Source organism: Bos mutus, chromosome 11 (assembly GCF_027580195.1).
Source record: "Bos mutus isolate GX-2022 chromosome 11, NWIPB_WYAK_1.1, whole genome shotgun sequence".
Classification (NCBI taxonomy): domain Eukaryota; kingdom Metazoa; phylum Chordata; class Mammalia; order Artiodactyla; family Bovidae; genus Bos; species Bos mutus.
In genome coordinates, this window is record NC_091627.1 from 59,153,555 (window position 1) to 59,166,303 (window position 12,749).

Genomic DNA, 12,749 nt, shown 5'->3' on the forward strand with positions numbered 1-12,749 from the left:
TGAAATGAAAAGTGTGATTATTCAAATTTAAAGATCAATAGTAAAAAAGTTAAGCAAAGTCCAGGGAGAAATGAAGAAAGATTGAGTAACCTGGAAGATAGAACTGATAACATGATGGAGGATACAAACCAGAGAGACAAGGTGGTGAAACATATGGTAGGGAGAGAGGTAACATATGTAGAGTGAGAAATACGATATACATTAAATCAGAGTCCCAGAAACAGAAAATGGAGAGGATAAAGGAGAACCAATATTTAAAGAGACAGGGGCTTCCCTGGTGGTCCAGTGGCTAAGACTCTGCACTTCCAATGTAGGGGGCCCAGGTTCAATCTCTGGTCAGGGAACTAGATGCTACATGCCACAGCTAAAGATCCTGTATGTCACAATTAAGACCCACTGCAGCCAAAATAAATAAATAAATAAATAAATACATAAGAATAAAAGAGAAAGATCTAGGGACTTCCTTGGTGGTCCAGTGGTTAAGACTCAGTGCTTTCAATGCAGAGTTTTGATCCCTGGTTGGGGAACTAAGATCCCTGCATGTCACGTGGTATGGCCAAAAAAAAATTGAAATGAAGTGATAATGACCATGAATTTTCCAGGACATATAAAAGACAAAAATCTACAGATACAAGGATAGCATATACCAAGCAGAGTAAGCAAAATCAAATCCATACCTTTACATATATTAGTGAAACTGTAGAACACCAGAGGCAAAGAGAACATGTTACTAGCAGCCAGAGAGTAAAGACGGATCCTCTCCAGAGGAATGAGAGTTATTCAGACAGCTTATAATAGGAACCAGAAGTTATGAAATAACATCTTTAAATAGTTGAGGGAAACTCATGTCAACCATGATTTCCATATCTTGAATATATTCTTTCAAGTACAAGGGGTAATGGTGGATTTCTCTAGAAGTAAGAATTAAAGGAGTGTGTGGCCAAAAGAGGGCTTCCCTGTTGGCTTAAACAGTAAAGAATTTACCTTTTATGCAGGAGACCCAGATCCCTGGGTTGGGAAGATCCCCTGGAGAAAGGGAATGGCTGCCCACTCCAATATTCTTGCCTGGATAATCCCATGGAGCCTGGTGGGCTACAGTCCATAGAGTCAGAGTGAGTTGGACATGACTTGGCATGCAAACAGAAATTGTCTTAATAAAATAATAAGAACACTGTTTAAGGACAAGGATACTACTTCTTCAGAACTTATTCTATTTCATTACTGGAGAAAAGAGGTCAAGGGGCTGACTTTATTTTGCGTCAATCCCCACCCTCCACACCAGAATGTAGGCTCCGTGAGAATAGGGTCTCTGTCTGTTTTGTTCACTGTTTCTGTCCAACACACAGAACAGTGCCTGGCACATAGAAGGACTCAATACACATGCATTGACTGTATGAATTAATGTGTGGTTTGACTGGAAATTCATCCTCACTATTCTAGTAACTGTATCCTCTCAATGCAAGATGTCCCACTCCCCTCTCTGTCCAGGTCAATCAGAAACTTTCCCTTGGAATTTGCATCTTATGCAGAGTGACACAAATACTACACTTGGCTATAGCTCCTTCTTGTCAGTGATGGGGTCCAGAGGATATCTCCTGCTGAGACCATCAGAGCTAATATGTCTTCCCCCAGAAGACAGTTTTTCGAGTTTCCTTTGATTCTGTGAATTACCACATACACTCCTAGTATATTCCTTTTCTTTGCCTCACTTAGCTGCAATCTGTCCTTCTGTCCTTTATGTCCCAAGAAGTCCTCAAAGGATGCGGTGTTGTTGGGGGAAAGTCTGCTACCCATCTGATTCTCCTTCCTTAGTAGGTGTTATCCTTGGATTTCTAGAGTTTTACCAGAGTGTCCAGTCAGTTTAGTTCAGTCACTCAGTTGTGTCCGACTCTTTGCAACCCCATGAATCACAGCACGCCAGGCCTCCCTGTCCATCACCAACTCCCAGAGTTTACCCAAACTCATGTCCATTGAGTCAGTGATACCATCTAACCATCTCATCTTCTGTCATCCCCTTCTCCTCTTCAATCTTTCCCAACATCAGGGTCTTTTCAAATGAGTCAGCTCTTCGCAGCAGGTGGCCAAAATTTTGGAGTTTCAGCTTCAACATCAGTCCTTCCAATGAACACCCAGGACTGATTTCCTTTAGGATGGACTGCTTGGATCTCCTTGCAGTCCAAGGGACTCTCAAGAGTCTTCTCCAACACCACAGTTCAAAAGCATCAATTCTTCAGCATTCAGGTTTCTTTATAGTCCAACTCTCACATCCATACATGACTACTGGAAAAACCATAGCCTTAACTAGATGGAACTTTGTTGACAAAGTAATGTCTCTGCTTTTTAATATGCTGTCTAGGTTGGTCATAACCTTTCTTCCAGGGAGTAAGCGTCTTTTAATTTCATGGCTGCAGTCACCATCTGCAGTGATTTTGGAGCCCCCCAAAATAAAGTCAGCCACTGTTTCCACTGTTTCCCCATCTATTTGACCTGAAGTGATGGGACTGGATGCCATGATCTTAGTTTTCTAAATGTTGAGCCAACTTTTTCACTCTCCTCTTTCACTTTCATCAAGAGGCTCTTTAGTTCTTCTTCACTTTTTGCCATAAAGGTGGTGTCATCTACATATCTGAGGTTATTGGTATTTCTCCTGGCAATCTTGATTCCAGCTTGTGCTTCCTCCAGCCCAGTGTTTCTCATGATGTACTCTGCATAGAAGTTAAATAAGCAGGGTGACAATATACAGCCTTGATGTATTCTTTTTCCTATTTGGAACCAGTCTGTTGTTCCACGTCCAGTTCTAACTGTTGCTTCCTGACCTACATACAGGTTCTCAAGAGGCAGGTCAGGTGGTCTGGTATTCCCATCTCTTGAAGAATTTTCCACAGTTTATTGTGATCCACACAGTCAAAGGCTTTGGCATAGTCAATAAAGCAGAAATAGATGTTTTTCTGGAACTCTCTTGCTTTTTTGATGATCCAGCGGATGTTGGCAATTTGATCTCCGGTTCCTCTGCCTGTTCTAAAACCAGCTTGAACATCAGGAAGTTCACAGTTCACATATTGCTGAAGCCTGGCTTGGAGAATTTTGAGTATTACTTTACTAGTGTGTGAGATGAGTGCAATTGTGTGGTAGTTGGATGTGTAGGTCTTTTTTTTCCCCTCTCAAAAATCCTGCTTGGCAGTGGGTGAGCTCCTTCCATCTGAAGATTATAAATATCAACTAATTAATTGTTAAAAATACGAAATGAGAGATAATGAAACCTAGAAAGACTCCAGTCTTTTTTTTAACCTCTGGAAGCATTTCTTCTGTTAGCACTTTGGTTTATCTTCTTCTGTTTTCTCCTATTATAAACCTTTAGTCTCCCTTGTGTGGGGGGTTGGTTTTTCTAGTTTCCTTTTCTATCTTGTTAATATTGTACAATGGAAATGAAATATGTTTTCTATATTGATTTCATAACCAATGACTTAATGGAATTATCTTACTATGTCTCTGTACTGTAGCATGAATAAGGGTCTTGTAAACATGATACTTTGTGCTCAGTTGCTCAGTTGTGTCCAACTCTTTGCAACCCCATGGACTGTAAGCCTGCCAGGCTCCTCTGTCCATGGGATTCTCCAGGCAAGAATACTGGAGTGGGTTGCCATTCCCTTCTCCAGGGGATCTTTCTGACTCTCCTGTGGCTCCTGTATTGGCAGTCAGATTTTTTACCACTGAGCCACCTGGGAAGCTAGTCATGTCATTTCTCTACTTAAAACCCTTCAACAGCTTCCCAGTGTTCACAGAACAATGTTCAAAATCCTCTTCCTGGCTGACAGTGACTCTCCTGTGATCAGCTCATCTCTTTGGCCTTCTTCCCTCTGCTTTCCCATTTTCCACCTGACTCAAGAACCCGAGTCCCAGTGATCTGCCCCCTGTCCTTTCTCACCTTGGTAGCCTACTCATACTCTATCTTTTGTCTGGAATATCTTCTCTTTATCCATTTGGCCAGCCCCGCCATACACAGTCTTCAAAGATTCTCCAGACCTAGGGTTATTCCATTGTATCTATTTCCTTCATGGCATTGTAGTTATTTATGCCATTCGTTGCCTAAAGACTATTTGTATTTATGACTATGGCAGGACAACAGGTTTTATTTGGGGTATAAGACAATTATTGTTAATAAAAGAATGATAGTGGAGATTTTCAATAGAGATAACAAATCTGAAAGAAGTTTAGTGAAGGCAACAAAGAGCAAAGCAAATCCAGGTTCCCACGTTGTTGCCTGTTAGGACTGCCTGTAATGCTCCAAGATGCTACTTGTAACAGGACCTAAGGGAAGGGACCCATCCCATAAATAATGATACCTGCCTCATAGTTGGTTCAGGTGGTTAAGAATCTGCCTGCAATGCAGAAAACCTGGGTTCAATCCCTGGATTGGGAAGACCCTCTGGAGAAAGGAATGGCAACCCATTCCTGTATTCTTGCCTGGGAAATCTCAAGGACAGAGGAGCCTGGTGGGCTACAGTTTATGGGGTCACACAGAGTCAGACATGCCTGAGTGACTTTGACTTTGAAAGCACTTCTGAAATAATGTCTAGTATATAGTAAGCAGTGTGAAGTAAAAGTGAAAGTGTTAGTCATTCATTCATGTCCAAGTCTTTGTGAACTTTGCTCCCAGTAAAATGTGATTCTCAGTGTTCATCATTCTTTCCAGTTTGGGGGACCAATTCTCTGATGAATCTAAGAAAAGTTGTTGATTTTCAGTTTGCTCAGCTTTTTCTTAGTGTGAGCATGGAACTGATAACTTCCAAGATCTTTGCTTGTCAAAAACCAGAATTCTCTTAATTAATAGTTCTACACCAATGACTCATAATTTAAATTTCCAGCCTAGGCTTCTCTGAGCTCCAGAATCATATGTGTTCTCACCTGAATGTCTCAAAGGCATCTCAACTCAATATATTTTACCAAATTTATGATCCCCCATGCATGTACACACACATCAAATAACAGCTGATCTTTTGATTTTCCTCATCTCCGAAAGAGGAAAATTACCAGCCAGTTTCCCAGGCTATAGACCTCATCCTTGACTCATTTCTCTCTTACACATCCAATGCCTCATCAAGTCTTGTTGATTTTATTTGCTGTATACCTTTCACAAGAATTGATGTCTCTGGACTTCCCTGGCAGTCCAGTGGGAAGACTCTGCCCTCCCAGTGCAGAGGGTCTGGGTTCCATCCTTGGTCAGGGAACTAGATGCCATATGCAGCAACTAAAACAAACAAAAAAACAACAAAGAATTCGTCTCTTCCTCTATTGTCACTAGTGGTTCAAGTCGCTTGCCTGAACTGCAATAATATCCTACTTTTGTCTGCTTCATTACTAAAGACCCACGACCTCAAACAACCATTCCTAATGCAAATCTGATTATGGCCTCACATACTGCTCTACACAGCCCCCAGCCCTGATCAGCGCATCCAGCGTGCTGGGTCCTCTTCATCGCAGAGACTTTGTCAGTTCTGTTCTGTCTAGGATGTGCTTTCCTTCCCCTCACCTGGTCCACACCTGCCCACTTTCTCAGATCTCAATTCAAGCCTCTTGCACTCAGGAAAACCCTTCCTGATGCCCCAGGCTCAGATTGCCATCCTTCCTTTTATGCTCACAGAATTTACCCTGCCTCCCCACCCTGCCTGGACGTGCCTTCACAGCGCTCAAGCCACTTCATAATTACCTACGGATCAGACAGTAAGGAATCTGCCTGCAATGGGGGAGGCCAGGTTCAATCCCTGGGTCAGGAAGATCCCCTGGAGAAGGGAATGGCTACCCAATCCAGTATTCTTGCCTGGAGAATCCCATGGGGGGTGGGGGAGGGCATGGCGACCACAGACCAATGGGGTTGCAAAGAGCTAGACATGACACAACTGAGCGACTTTCACTTTCAGCAAGATTATTTCCTCGTTGTTGGTCTCCCCTACTAGACTACAAACTCTAAGAGAGAGGGGAAAAAGTCTATTTTACTCATCACTGAATCTCCAGCCTGCCCAGGACTTGGCACAAAGTAACTGCAAAGTCCATCTAGTCAAGGCTGTGGTTTTTCCAGCGGTCATGTATGGATGTGAGAGTTGGATTGTGAAGAAAGCTGAGCACCAAAGAATTGATGCTTTTGAACTGTGGTGTTGGAGAAGACTCTTGAGAGTCCCTTGGACTGCAAGGAGATCCAACCAGTCCATTCTAAAGGAGATCAGTCCTGGGTGTTCATTGGAAGGAATGATGCTAAAGCTGAAACTCCAGTACTTTGGCCACCTCATGGGAAGAGTTGATTCACCGGAAAAGACTCTGATGCTGGGAGGGATTTGGGGCAGGAGGAGAAGGGGATGACAGAGGATGAGATGGCTGGATGGCATCGCCAACTCGATGGACATGAGTTTGAGTGAACTCCGGGAGTTGGTGATGGACAGGGAGGCCTGGTGTGCTTCAATTCATGGGGTCGCAAAGAGTCGGACATGACTGAGCTGAACTGAACTGAACTGCAAAGAAATATTTATTAAATGACTAAATTAAATCTCTCACTCACATTCCCATACCTTCCAGATTTACATAGTGAACCTGGTCCTCACTCATAATCAATCTATGGACTGAGATCCTGCTGGAAAGTTCCTCCTGGAGAACCCACAGACAGTCCCCCCTCTTCTGTATTGTCTTGATCTGGTGAATGGTACCACCCTTTACCACGACTTGGGGCAGAACCCTGATGTCATCTTGGAGTCCTGCTTCTTGCTCAACTACCACTTTCCGGAAACCACAGTCTGTCCCTTCCTACCTCCTAAATGTCCCCCAAACCTCTGCTTGTTTTCTTCCTTATTATCCCAACACCATTTCAGATTCACATCACTTCTTTCTTGCTACAGTAACTTCCAGAGAGGTCTCTCTAAGAATATCTTGTCCTCTCAAAGGATTCTCCACGAAGAACTCTCTATGAAATAGAAATCTGATTCATTTCTATTCCATTCTAGTCTGCCCAGTTTTATTCTATTGAAGGGTTTCCACCCCCTCCACTGCCCTGCTTGCCTAAAAACTCTGCTGTATGTGCCCTGCCTCTGAGGGCAGCTTCTCAGTTCCCATAGGAGCCATGAACTCTGGTTTCCAGACCTCCATTCTACTTCCTTAGGCTCCACCTGCCCATACCTCTTCCCTCCTTCCTGCCCTCTTGGCCTCACCAGCTCTTACTCTGGTCAGGGGTGGGGTCTCTCCCAGAGATTCCCACAGCACCCTGCACTTCTCCCATCAAAGCACTTTGTCTGTGCTGTTACCCCTTCTTGTCTTCTCCTCCTTCCCTGGAATGTAAGCGCCATCCTTACAGGGACCTTGATTTTCACCAGGTCTTCAATCTTTCGGTTGGGAAGATCCCCTGGAGGAGGAAATGGCAATGCACCCCAGTATTCTTGCCTGGAAAATCCCATGGACAGAGGAGCCTGGCAGACTACAGTCCATGGGGTCGCAAAGAGTCGGACACAACTGAACTCAACTTAAATAACACAATGAGTAGGTATAGAAAACGATTAGTAAAATAAAAATTAAAACAACAAAAACTGAAAACAAAATAAAGAAAAAAAGAAAGTGGTTAGTAAAAAAAGTGCTGAATGAAGGGCCACTAGATTTGGGAGTATCAAAATGAATTATAGTGCTGCCCTTTTGGAGGAATCTTAGCATGTAAGACGCTGGAAAGGAAGATCATTATCTCACAAGTGTCAGCCCCACCTCTATGTTAGCAATGGCAACAGTCCTATTATTAAGACATGTATGTTCTCAGTAGTTCCTGAATCAAGAAACTAGACACAGCAGGACATTGGGCACACAGCCTGGAAAGACAGTGGAGGGGCTGGGTTTCCTCGGCTAACGTTACTCTGCTGAGCGGCAGCCATCGTGTGTCGGCTGCACGGAAGTTAATCCCATCGAAGGAAGGCTTTTTAAAATCTCTGCTGAAGTAGCAATTCCTTGGCACTTACTACCAGTAGGCAAAGAAAGGTGCAGTGTAACAGCTGCTACGGGTGTTTTGTTTCGTTTTTTTTTTCCTTTCCCATTCCTAGTGAAGGGGGAGAACTTGAAAGTCTTCTAGCTGAAGCGAGTGCTGGGGGGCAGCTGATGGGTAAATGATCAAAGACTCCAGGTGTTTGGCTGATACTCCGGTCCCCAGGAGAACACAGGGAGGTATGAATGCAGAAAGAAGGAAGCGATGTGTGGGGAGATGGGGACGGCTGCCTTCTAAATCCAGGCTAAACATAGCGAAAATTCTTGGGGTTTTGCCCACTTAAAACTGGAGGAGAACAAGAACTTTTCTTTTTTATGTACCGAGTGGTGATACCCCAAATGGACAAATGAGGTGTATCATCAAAATTGGGGCAAAAGGAATGCTCTGTGCCTCAGTTTCCCCACAGAGGAAGGCGGGAAAACATCCTTTTGTTTTTAGATCAATAAGACAATCATTTTACTTTAAAATAGGAAGAGGGACTTTCCTGGAAGTCTAGTGGTTAGGACTCTGTGCTTCCACTGCAGGGGGCACGAGTTTGATCCCTGTTCGGGGAACTAAGATTCTTGCATGTGGCACAACTCAGCCAGAAAATAAAAATAAAAAATAAAATAGGAGGGATACACATAAGGGGTTCAGTGAAGATGGAAAAAACAATGTATAAAGGGCATCTAGAGGGGACTTGTGATTCATGGGGTCGCAAAGAGTCGGACACGACTGAGAGACTGATCTGATCTGATCTGAGAGGGGACTTGGTGGAAAGAGGGGAGGGGAGGGTGACATGCTCAAAGGACAGTTGCTCCAGAGATGAGCCTCTGAGAGAAAGCCTGAAGAGATCCGAGGAACTGAGCTCTTGTGGCAGAAGGAATAACTGCAAAGACCCGAAAACAGAAGCGATTGGAATATGTGAGGGGCTGCAAAGCAGTAAGTGTCTGGAGCCAAGAAAAGAGGGTACTGAGGGATAAGGGTTTAGTTTAAGCCTTTAGTTTAAGGGAACTAGTTTAAGCAACGCCAAAAAGACCTTTGGAGTTTGCTGGTAAGGAAAGTTACCCAAAGATTCTAAGCAGGAAAGCAATATTATCATACTCTTGTTTAAAAGATTACTCTGGGTTCCAAAGAGAAAAGGAGCTCAGAAAGGTAGGGATGGGTGTGAGGTGCAGAGTTGGGAGCCAGGAGTGGAGGCTGGGAGGCCAGTTTGGGGCTGCTGTGACCTCCAGGCAGGAGGCATGGTGCTGGCCCAGGAGCCTGTGGGAAGTCGTGGGCTGGAGACTAATTTTGAATCCTAGAGCCAATAGTCCCCTTTTCAGTCACGAATGTGGAGTGTGAGGGGAACACAGGAAGCAAAGTAAGAGTTAGTAGGTGTTTGGAACGTTTATTAACTGACTCACCGGCTCATTGGAGGTGGGAATAAGTGAACTTCCCATTCCTGTGGGACTTCTATGGCCCCTAACAGCCAATTGTTTGCCAAGATTCCCACTCTGTTTTTGCCTTTCTATGCATGCATGTGTGCTAATACATATGTGTTCAGTTGTGTCTGACTCTTTGCGACCCCAAGGACTGTAGCCCACCAGGCTCCTCTGTCCATGACATTCTCCAGGCAAGAATACTGGAGTACGTTATCATGCCCTCCTCCAGGGCATGGCAAGAGACCTTTTGGGACCCAGGTCTCTTGGGTCTCCTGAATGGGCAGGTAGGTTTTTTATCACTAGCGTCACCTGGGAATCCCTTGCCTTTCTATAATATGAGGCTAATAATACTCTGCAAAACTGTTGGGCAAACAAATAGATAACATTTACCTCAGACTTTCTGAGAAGAAACAAGCGGAGCCTCTGTGAGTGGATGCTGAGGCCCTTCTGGAAGTTGGGGCTTCCCTGATGGCTCAGATGGTAAAGAATCTGCCTGCAGAGCAGGAAACCCAGGTTCAATCCCTGGGTCGGGAAGATACCCTGGAGAAGGGAATGGCTATACACTCCAATATTCTTGCTGGAGAATTCCATGGAGAGAGGATTCTGGTGGGCTACAATCCATGAAGTCGCAAAGAGTTGGATACACAGATTCAATATAAAATAGATGCATTAACCTTCTCAATAGCCCTATGATGGAGGTGTCACTATTATTGATTTTATCCAGGAGACTGAGACCCAGGGAGTTTGTATCAATACGTTTGGGCCCCAGTTGCAGTCCCTGTGGGTCAGTCCAAGCTGGGGGAGTTGGAGGTGAGCAGTGATGTGATGGGGTGAGTTGGCATCATCTTTGGGGCTGAGAGGGAAGAAGTCCTTGTGCTTATTAATGCCTGGCTTGCTGATCCCAACCTGGAGCAGAGGCACCTGCCTTGTGGTTTGCTTAATACATTTCAAGAGAGTGAACTTCAGACTCAATGGACATGAATTTCAGCAAACTTCAGGAGATAGGGGAGGACAGAGGATCCTGGTGTTCTACAGTCCATGGGGTCGCAAAAAGTCGCACATGACTTGGTGGCTGAACAACAAACTGGGGAGGAGGAAAGCTTGTGGCCTTGAACCTCCTTTGAAGAGCAGGGGACCTGGAGCCAGGAGTATCTATGTTGATGTTGGCGTGGCTGGAATACGGCTAGTGCTGGAAGGGCAAGGGCGTGGGGGAAATGACTCTAGTCGTGCACCACGGCCTGAGGCCTTGAAGACAGCTCTGCTTGAAGGTGGCTGCTTCTGTTCTTCTGTCAATCCAGAAGCACCAGGGCTTTGAACAAGGTGCTTGACTCCTTCCATTGACTCCTCCCAGCAGGAGCACAGCAGAGGGAAGGGGTGAAGGAGCCCTTGGTGGGGCTGCAGCCTCTCAGCCCAGTGCTGGGAAACGACCTGCTGCTCTTCCAGGAGGTAAAGCCATTCTGTCTCCCTCACGGGAGGCTGGGAGCGGGTGGGGGAAGTTAAGCCCCACCCTGTGGATCCTCCCTTGTTGTTGTTCAGTCGCTCAGTCATGTCTGACTCTGTGACCCCGTGGACTGCAGCCCGTGAGGCGCCTCTGTCCTCCACTATCTCCCAGAGTTTGCTCTGATTCATGTCCATTGAGTCAGTGATGCCATCTGAACATGTTATCCTCTGTTGTCACTTTCTCCTCCTGCTTTCAATCTTTCTCATGGTCTTCTCCAATGAGTCAGCTTTTCAAATCAGGTGGCCAAAGTATTAGAACTTCAGCTTCAACATCAATCCTTCCAATGATTAGTTAAGGTTGATTTCCTTTCAGTTCAGTTTAGTCGCTCAGTCGTGTCCGTCTCTTTGCTACCTCATGGACTGTAGCACACCAGGCCTCCTTGTCCATCACCAACTCCCAAAGTCCACCCAAACCCATGTCCATTGAGTCAGTGATGCCATCCAACCTCTGTCGTCCCCTTCTCCTCCTGCCTTTAATCTTTCCCAGCATCAGGGGCTTTTCAAATAAGTCAGTTCTTCACATCAGGTGGCCGAAGTATTGAAGTTTCAGCTTCAGTATCAGTCCTTCCAGTGAATACCCAAGACTGATCTCCTTTAGGATGGACTGCTTGGATCTCCTTGAAGTTCAAGGGACTCTCAAGAGTCTTCTCCAACACCACAGTTCAAAAGCATCAATTCTTCAGCACTCAGCTTTCTTTACAGTCCAACTCCCACATCCATACATGACTACTGGAACAACCATAGCGTTGACTAGATGGACTTTTGTTGGCAAAGTAATGTCTCTGCTTTTTAATATGCTGTCTAGGTTGGTCATAACTTTTCTTCCAAGGAGTAAGTGTCTTTTAATTTCATGGCTGCAATCACCATCTGCGGTGATTTTGGAGACCCAAAAACTAAAGTCTGCCACTGTTTGCACTGTTTCCCCACCTATTTGCCATGAAGATGGATTGATTGATCCTTCCTACCCTCTGCACATCTGTTTTCAGCCCCTGCCCTGCTTGCTAAGGATCTGGGTCTAGTCATCTTGGTATCTTCAATGCCCAGCACATGGATGCCCAAAGGGAATTAGAGAGTCAGTGGGTAAATTTCCAATTTTATTTTCAAAGTCTGAGGTTTCAAATCAGCATCTCCATCTGGCTTCCCTCGGCAGCTTCAAAGCCTGAGACCCGAGCTTCTGATCTGCTGCAGGCCAACCCTGTAAAGGAGGAAATTTCAAGGAAAAGTGTCTTCTCTCTGCTTACCTTCCTGTGTCCCTGAAGAGGAGCTCCAAACACAAAAGCCAACCTCAGGGAGCTTACAAATGAGGTGCCTAAAGAGAAGTGTGTAGGTGGCAGGGCAGAAACCTGGGTTCTAAGCCCACATCTGCAACCAGAAAGCTATGTGACCTTGGGCAAGTCACTTTTCTGTTTCTCCTCTTCAAAATGGAGAGGTATTACAGTATTATAGATTAAGGGCAGGTAGGCTGTGACATCAGATGGCCTGATTTTGAATCTTATTTCAACAACTTACCTGCAGCAACTGTTTAAATTTTTGACCTTGGCTCGGTTATACAAACTTTCTGGGTCTCAGTATTCTCAATAGTAAAATGAGTTATAGTGTCTACTTCAAAGAGTTGCTATCTTAAATTTTATATATATATATATATATAGTATGCTGCTGCTGCTGCTGCTGCTAAGTCGCCTCAGTCGTGTCCGACTCTGTGCGACCCCATAGACAGCAGCCCACCATGATCCCCTGTCTCTGGGACTCTCCAGGCAAGAATACTGGAGTGGGTTGCCATTTCCTTCTCCAACGCATGAAAGTGAAAAGTGAAAGTGAAGTTGCTCAGTCGTGTCCGATTC

General features: G+C 44.9%; 1 non-coding gene across 1 annotated transcript; it reads left to right on the top strand.

The window, feature by feature from the left end:
* The first annotated feature begins 271 nt into the window (after positions 1-271).
* Positions 272-344, top strand: TRNAG-UCC (transfer RNA glycine (anticodon UCC)). The gene has a single exon. It is a non-coding gene; the product is annotated as a tRNA-Gly (tRNA).
* The last annotated feature ends 12,405 nt before the right edge of the window (positions 345-12,749 follow it).